The following is an 8322-nucleotide window of genomic DNA, read 5'->3' on the forward strand; positions in this document are numbered from 1 at the left end:
ATCATTTGATACTTTCAAGTGGACTCCTTTCAACAAAACCCTAGACTCAGGGAGTATTTCAACCCACTCCCAATTGACCTGTTATTTGAAGCGCAACTTATATTTCTTCATACCCATCTCAATCCTTTATTATTTTCCATCATCACATTGACATCATGAATTGATGATTTATGTCACCATATTCATCCTTGTGAGTATATGGTTACTTCACTCACCATCTCTCCTAGCCTTGCTCTACCATTGTCTAAATCACCATCACCACCATCATCTCTTGGACACATCTTTTATCAGTTCAGAATGCCACCACCATCTACTTTAGCACCCTTGTGCATTAGTATCGCTATGCCTAAAATTCTATATCTTTTTAGGCCACCATTTTAGTAATTTGTGAGGCACTCAACCTTGGGTGTCATGCATGTGTAGAAATGCTCTCTTGTTGATCACACGTGCATGGCCAAAAATATGTGGCCGGCCATGCCATGGCACACATGCATCATGCCTCTCCATTTCCCTCTCTCTCACATAATTATTCCACCTTGGGAAGCCTCTCACTTTTTGTCCCTTCCCCATGCCACTAATAATTTCAGCTTTAGTCAAATTCTTCCCCCACAAGCCAGCCTCCCAACTAACACAATGAATGAAGAGGCTACCTCCCAACCAACCCAATCAATGAGGAGGCAGCCCACCCCCTCTCCCTCTATATAAAGGGGCTTGGCAGCCCACCCCTCCTCACTTGCTCTCACTTTTCCACTCCCCACTCTTTCCTCCACTCCCACACACTCTCCTCCTTTTTCTCCCCACGAAATTGCTGCTCCTCCTAGCTTCATGGCCGGCCATGGCCATGGCCATGAAAAGCTCTCCATGATGAAGCTCTCCCCTCCCTCAAGCTCCTCCTCTCCATGAGAGCATCCCTCTCCTTTTTCTCCCCAACCCTAGATGGTTTTCTCTCGTCTTCTTCTTCCTCCCTTGCTAAGTTTGGATCTTGATGCAGGTGCATGTTGGTCCAAGCATGGAGAAGCTTCACCTATCCTCAGATCTGAAGTTCTTGACCAAAGTTCGTCCAAAACCTTGCAGTAATTTCTTTCATCTTGCTGTTTCAAATTCTGGTACGAACTTGTAAAATCCGCCAAATCTTGTGTGCAGATCCAAATCGAGTGATTCAAAGTTCCGCAGATAGGTACTGAAAAGGTCTACAACTTGGCGTTGGTCTCATCCTCAAATTCTTTACGGATTTTTCATGGTAAATAAAGTTCTGGAAACATGAAGAATCACTGTTTGTCAGATTTCTTCTGTTTTACAAAACCTTTTTGAGCAAACTCAACTGTGGGTGAAAGCCCTCTCCAGTACCTTCATTTTGGCGTTGGTTTCACTTCAAATGACATCCTGAAATTGAAATGGTTCACAGATCAATATCTGGTCAGATCTGACTTTGTCGAATTAAACCAGGAGCTTGGAAACGAATTTTTGAATGAAACCAATTGGGTAAGAAACACCTATTCAATATCTTTCAGATGCAGCTGACCTCATATTTTTATGATTTATGTACGATTTGTGGTGAATTAAACTTATTCTGTGTGTTCTGCAGACATGGCTGTTAGATTTTAATTCATCAAAAATCCATTTTTGAACCTAATTGAGTGATTCCAATTCTGTAGGATTACTGAATGTTTTTTTAATCATCTCAAACAAGTTTCAAACCTTTATCTGTTCTGCAACTCCATAGTTCAAGCAAATGGTGAAAACATGCAGTAAACTTGTCAATCCATTTGTGAAAGTTTCAGAAACAATTTGAACCCAAATCCAATTGTGTATGCTTCTCTGTTTAATTACCTTTCCAATGCCTGTGGTCTCGTATTTTTAGGATTTTTCTACGATTTATGGCTTACAGATCTTGTTTTCTGTACAGTCAGATTCAAAGAAATTCCTAAAATTGTAGGTTTAATATTTTTGGGTGTTTCCAATTGGGTTAGTCTTGTATTAGTACTGGCTATCTAGGAAAAATATTATTAGTCTCTGATCATATATATTTGTTACTGTTAGTAATGTATATGTGTGACATGCATTGTTGAAGCAAAACTTTTCGGTTTATTCAAAACCCTTGACCAACTCTTTTTAGTAGAGATGGGCAACCTTTGTTTTATGCTTGCAAAACAAAACCTCTGCAACTCAACTTTAGCCCTATTGTTTTTCTTAAGTTTTAAAATGATGTGGATATGGTTTGCTTCCTATTTTGGATGTAGGATTATGTGAACAACTTAATTTAGGAAGACTGTTTTCTACATTTCCAAAAATGTTTGAAAATGTTTTGTGAATGTATTTGATGTCAAACTAATGCTCTTGTCCTCTTTATGATGTTATCTACCAGGGGATGTTTGGTTTATACCATGGTGATAACCGAGAGAGGCAATTGCTAAGTTGTGATACTCTCATACCTTTACTAGGTAGATAAAATGGGTTCTCTTTAAGTTGTTTGTGGTATCTATAAGTCCTTTGTATGGTAGCTCTTTATTGAATGGTTAAATTATGGTTGTTGTATGTTTGTTTTGTTGGTGCAATGTGATTGATTGTGTTCCTTTTATATTTTCCGGCGATAGATGCGAACAATTCCGGAGAAGAAGAAGAAGTGGAATTGGACAAGGATTTTATTTTTGTTGTTGGGATTCTTATATTGATGGAGTTGAAAAAGTACAGGGACAAATAAGCCAAGGCAATCCATCTTTTGATCTCTTGCTATTTATTCTTCTTGTTGTGCTCATTGCTCCATTATATACTTGGTTCCTTGTATCATGTGTGATTTTTGATCCTCAACTCTATGCATACTTATTCCCAAAGTATGTTGAACCCCTTGTTGATGCTTTGCATACTTGCTCCCAAGTATGTGAACCCCCTTGTTTATGTTATGCATGCTCACCCTAAGCATGTATGCCCCCTTGACTATATCCATGTTGTCATCTTTTTAGTGGTATGATGATTAACATCATGACCCCTATTTGAATCATCTTAATTATGTTGTCCCTATACATGCTTATCCTAAGTATGTATGATCCCTTTAACACCTCAATTATCATCCCCTTAGTGGTATGATGGCTAGCATCATGTCATTGTGACTCTTAGTTCCTTCATAAACTATAGGTTGGGAACCCCCTTGGAAAAATACCTTGTTGAAAAGAATTTTTGAAAACCTTGGGGGAGTTGGACTTACCCAAGTGTGTGTTTATGAAAGGAAAGGATCTTGGCAAAGATGGTTGGAAAGAAAATCTTGTTTTCGAAAACTTTGGCGTCTAAGTATTCACCCGTGACAATTAACCCGCGCAACCACATTACCCTGGAGTGGGACGGGGCTTAGCTCGTAGTTTGTTCTTCTTAACATGGGACACCGCACAACTATATAAGGTTAAGGTTACCCCTGAATCCGGATTGTCGTTGGTGGAGACAATAGTATAACGGGAGGCCTTCGGGGCTGACCCGTCCGGAAGACACTATGGGTCTCCTAGCTTGGCGGTGGAGCCACGCTCAAAGTGAGGTGAGCTGCCACGGTGCCAGGGAGGTACATACTCCATAGGGTAGGATCCCGTGCTAAGACGAATAGGCAAAAGGCTATGTCCGAGTTTTTGTCATGGCATAGTTGATATGCGGGGATGATGCCCACATGATGAACTCGCGGATCTTGTGGGGAAAGTGTGCAAACTCTGCAGAGTCAAATCTATTCGAATAGCCATGTCCGCGGTCATGGACGGTTGGAATGGCTGTTGCTTAGCCTAAAGAGTTTTGTTTTATGAAAGTGTTTGACAAAGGAAAGGAAGTAACTTGTTTTCGGAGTATCGGGAAGGTACGGGAAAATTGTGATGACCATATGGAGATGGTCGGAAAGGAAATAAACTGGGTTACTCCCATCCTAGTGTTTGATGTTGTAGAACTCTTTTGAAGTATCTTCTTTAACAAAGATATAGAGATGTCATAGAACACTCCTAAGTATCCCCTTCGACCGCGAAGTTGGGATACTATCTCCACCAAAGAAATTACATCTCTCCTAGATGCTATATTCACAAGAGAAACTGATTCTCTTATGCATGCTATATCCACAAGAGAAACTACTCTTCCTCTCTTGTCTCTTTAGTTAGCTCTTGTTAGTATCTTCTTGATGGTTTGCGAGTACAATTCCAAATGTACTCACGGCTTTGTCCCTGGCTATTTACTTGGCCAGACTTGGAGGAACACGACGGATGAAGAAGGAGTTGACGACGTCTATGCGAGCTAGGAACGTCTTCCCAGTCAGTTGCATGTAGGGTTATGGCAGATGACTTGGGTACTGCGCTGCTGAAGTGATGTTGCTACTCTGATGTTTAGTTAGGCCCTTCGAGGCTATTATGCAAGTATTGGTCATGTGACCATGTTGTAATTTTCTTATTCCGCTTTGTAATGGATGGTGTAATTTGATATTAGTTCGGTTATGTGTTCACGGCGCACTGATCATGGGATCGTGAACTGTATACATAACAGGGAATTTCGGACAGCTAGTCCGGGGTCCCCACAGAGCTGGTATCAGAGCTATCCTGACTGTAGGAGACCTTAGTTAGCATGGACGTTAGTTAGGAAACTAGTACATGAAAAAAGAACTATTTCCAGAAATCAAATTCCCTCTTTAGTAAACGGAAGAATAGCTTCCAATTTTCTTATCCCGTCAAAACTTCAAATTCTTACCTCACTCTTTGGATTTCCAAAGAATTTGAAAACTTTTGACTCTACTACCTCACCTTGTTCCAAAACTAGGTATTGGACGATGTCCCCAACTCAGACCGGAGACTCGAACTCAAAGATGGATGAATCTTTCAGGAAGACTCATGTATCTCCAACAACAACTTTTGAAGGTTGGACACCAACTCATCCGTATGCATATGGGGATGACAATGGCATGTCTTTGGTTGACAACAAAGTCTGTCAAGGGCTGACCTTCTTCCTCCATGGGCTTGCACTTTTTGCAGTCGTCAGGGATCAAGTCCTCAGTTTCTTGACTAGTAATTTTTAGGCCAGCCACGAGAAGATCTCGACTTCGGGAGCACCTCAACAGCTACCTCTTCGAAAACCTCATGTTTCCGGGATGTCGAGACTAGAAGTTCTACACAGTTTTCTCCTCCGCCTCAACATCAGCAACTCAACACCCAGCCCCTTCATCACCAGCTGCTACAAGGATCCAAGTTGAAGCTGATACTGACGATATGAAGACGTCAACATATGTGACCAGCCCCGAAACCTATAGGATGGATAGGACAAACTCAATCGCTTTGATTGAGCTACCCCCGCGCATTAGGAATTTCTGGGTACTTAGAGTACCATGTCTGGTTTGATGATTGCTTGTAGTTCCCTAGTGTGCTGCCTTGAGTGTTTGAATCTGTTTGCTGTGTGCATGTATGTCTTGCTAATTAGATGTTCCCGCCCTTTTTAATTGTTTGAAATTTGTAAAACAGAAATTAAAAATTGGAAATCTGCCAGTGTACTGTTTTGCTAATAAAAATAGTTTGGTATCTCCGATTGATGTGATTCCAATTGCACTAGAACCAGTATCAAATTATCTTTCAGATGCCACTGACCTTGTATTTTTAGAATTTTTGTGCGATTTTTAATAAATAAAACTTGATCACTGTTTCTGGTTAGTATTTTGAGTCTCAAAAATTGAAAAATAAATATTTTTGAATGATTCCAATTGTGTTGATCTTGTTTTGTTACTGTGCATCTAGGAAAAATACCAGTAGCCTCTGTTAGTGGTATTTTGTCTCTGGTTATGGTTGTATGGGTGTCACAGGCAATGATAGGATTAAAGTTTGCCTCGCTGATGTATTGCTAACTGCTAGTTAGTTGGGAAGATTAACGAAAGACTCTAACTCTAAACCCGTTAGCAGTTGTTTTTCAATCGACAGGGAGACTAACTCAGACCCCTATCTACGCCGACTACTTTCAAGATCAGCTGGAGCATCTCCACTATGCCAGGAAAGAAGAAGCCCTACCTTCAAGAGTGACTGCACCTCTGCGAGAAGACCTACTAACTTGGTCTAACCTTGGAGTACAATCGCGCTAACCTCGAGGATATCTTCTTGAAACCACCCTCTAACACACCATCTAACAAGCTGAGAGAACCATAGCGTCAAAGCCGAGCTACATCACATGGTTCATCTGGTCCTCATCAAGTGAAGACTCCTGAAGATACCTCAAGACTCAAGATTATGTGTAACTTACCCGCTCACTTCTTAACTGGTCAACACCAACCCGCAAGCTGAAGATTGTCTTCGATGCCCTCTGTTGCGGCTTCATATGGATACCAACTAGGCCTTTCTTCAACTTACTAACTCACCGCGCGTCCTCTATGGTTAGTTAACACCGTGAGTGCCTCTTGAAGTTGTGGTCTGCACGTCGCTCCCCAAAGACTCTTCAACTGAACAAGGAAGATCGACGACTTCTTCAGAAGCCCCCGACAGGACCGCAAGGCAGAAGCTCTAGGTTTTTCCGAAAACCCTATGAAAAATATTAAGGGTGGAAGACTTCGTCTTCCACTAAAAGTTGGAGCTAACCCTAACATTTTAAACTTTTCTAACACACCGTTGGAAACGTAGGATGCACTAACCCCTCTTGAAGCCGTGGACTACACAACGCCCTCTGAAGATGTTTTCAACTCAAGACAGGAGATCATTGACTTCTGCAAGGAGCGCCCGACAAGACCCGTGGTGGAATCTTAGAGTTTTCAAAGACCCCCGGTGAACAATTTTAAGGGTGGAAGACTTCGTCTTCCACTAAAACTTAAAGCTAACTCTGAAAAGTTTTGAACCCTGCTAAAGCACCGTTGGGGTACACTAACTCCCCTAGAAATCATGAACCCCTGCTAGTATTGTTAGGAAAATGCAGATCCAACACCTGCATGGGGAAGTCAACCTCTTCACGAAGCTTGCCCTCGGCCAGAAGCTACCATGCCTCTCAAGAAGCTGAAGTTGCAACCCTCTCAACAACGGCACATCTACAGAAGAATGGAGTCTAACTTTAGCTAAACTCTACAACCCTCTGGTTCTACGCTCAGTAATCTCGGGACGAGATTATTTTAAGGGTGGAAGATCTGTAACACCCCAGCTTTTGCAACCTTGTTTAATTGTCCTTAGTGCAAAAATTAGGGGGAACAAAAACTTTTTCCATAGGTTTAGTAGAAGAATTGCCTTGATTTGTTTGTTGTGATGTATTGCTTTGATCTGTTGGTAGATGTATTGTCTTATTTTGCTTGTTGAGTTTTGTCTTGAGCTACATTTAAGAACAACATCTCTTGTGGCAAAACAAACAACTCACCTAATAAAACACATGTGTGACTTAGGAAAAATTGTTTTCTTTTTTATTACATAAAACTCTTCTCCTGATGGCAACCTGAGTGTGCCATCTTGATTTTTTCCATCTTGATTTTTTTCTCCTTATGGTGCAACCTAGCTCAATCATCCTTAATTCAAAACTTGGGATCATCTACCCCTAGCTACATCCCTCTCTTATACCCACTCATCCTTGTTGGTTTTGAGGCCATGTCGACCATCTGTGTTGACAGGCTTAAAATGTCCAGACTTTGGCAATTGATATCTAAGCAACCACCACTGTTATTGGTGATCTCAGTGCATGGATCCCATCTATGCAACACCCTCTTCAACCTCCATGTCTTGCATGTCTCAGTCAATCCTTGCAGCTCATATATTCAACTTGATCTTGTATCCTATTCAATGATTCAACTCTAGACCACTTCCTTCAATTTTACCTCTTGTTTTTAATCCAAGTTTAAATCTTCACAAAACCAAGAGTAGAATTGGTGGCTACATTATGTAGTAATCATCTACCCTTGAGAACACTCCTCCCTAAATTAGTTTTCCTTCTCTAGTTTTGATCACAAAACTACTTCTAGTTCTATTAAATCTTTTCAAGATATTTCTTCAAAGAAAACACGAAACTGAAATGGGTTTTGTTTTCCATCCCATTTCTACCAACTACTAATCTCTAAAAACATTAATTTCTATTTTGCTTTCTTTTTAACAAAAAGCTTGTTTATGGTACCTATACCATTTCTTGTTTTCCTCTTGCTTATTTTACATTTGAGACAAACTCTACTTTACTTGGGAAAGTAAGTAGAACATTTTGAACTCGTATGTTCCAACTAGTTTCTCTCAAATATTTTCAAATTCCATTCCACTTGAGTTCATTCCAAAATTGTCCCTAGAAAATTGAGGTGTTTCAAACCCCTTTCAAATAAATTCTTTTTCAAATGACAATCCTTGCACATCTTATGCACATCACTGATCTACCACATTG

The 8322-nt window shown here is 40.6% G+C and overlaps 1 long non-coding RNA gene across 2 annotated transcripts; it reads left to right on the forward strand.

Annotated features, from left to right (window-relative positions):
• Window positions 1-746: 746 nt before the first annotated feature.
• LOC127333451 (uncharacterized) lies at window positions 747-4537 on the forward strand. 2 transcript variants are annotated; one of them, XR_007871151.2, is made up of 5 exons: window positions 747-1054; window positions 1144-1482; window positions 2366-2441; window positions 2595-2707; window positions 4205-4537. It is a non-coding gene; the product is annotated as an uncharacterized lncRNA (long non-coding RNA). The 2 variants fall into 2 exon arrangements; XR_011750967.1 differs by lacking the exon at window positions 2366-2441.
• The last annotated feature ends 3785 nt before the right edge of the window (window positions 4538-8322 follow it).

This window comes from Lolium perenne, chromosome 2, assembly GCF_019359855.2.
Source record: "Lolium perenne isolate Kyuss_39 chromosome 2, Kyuss_2.0, whole genome shotgun sequence".
NCBI classification, from domain to species: domain Eukaryota; kingdom Viridiplantae; phylum Streptophyta; class Magnoliopsida; order Poales; family Poaceae; genus Lolium; species Lolium perenne.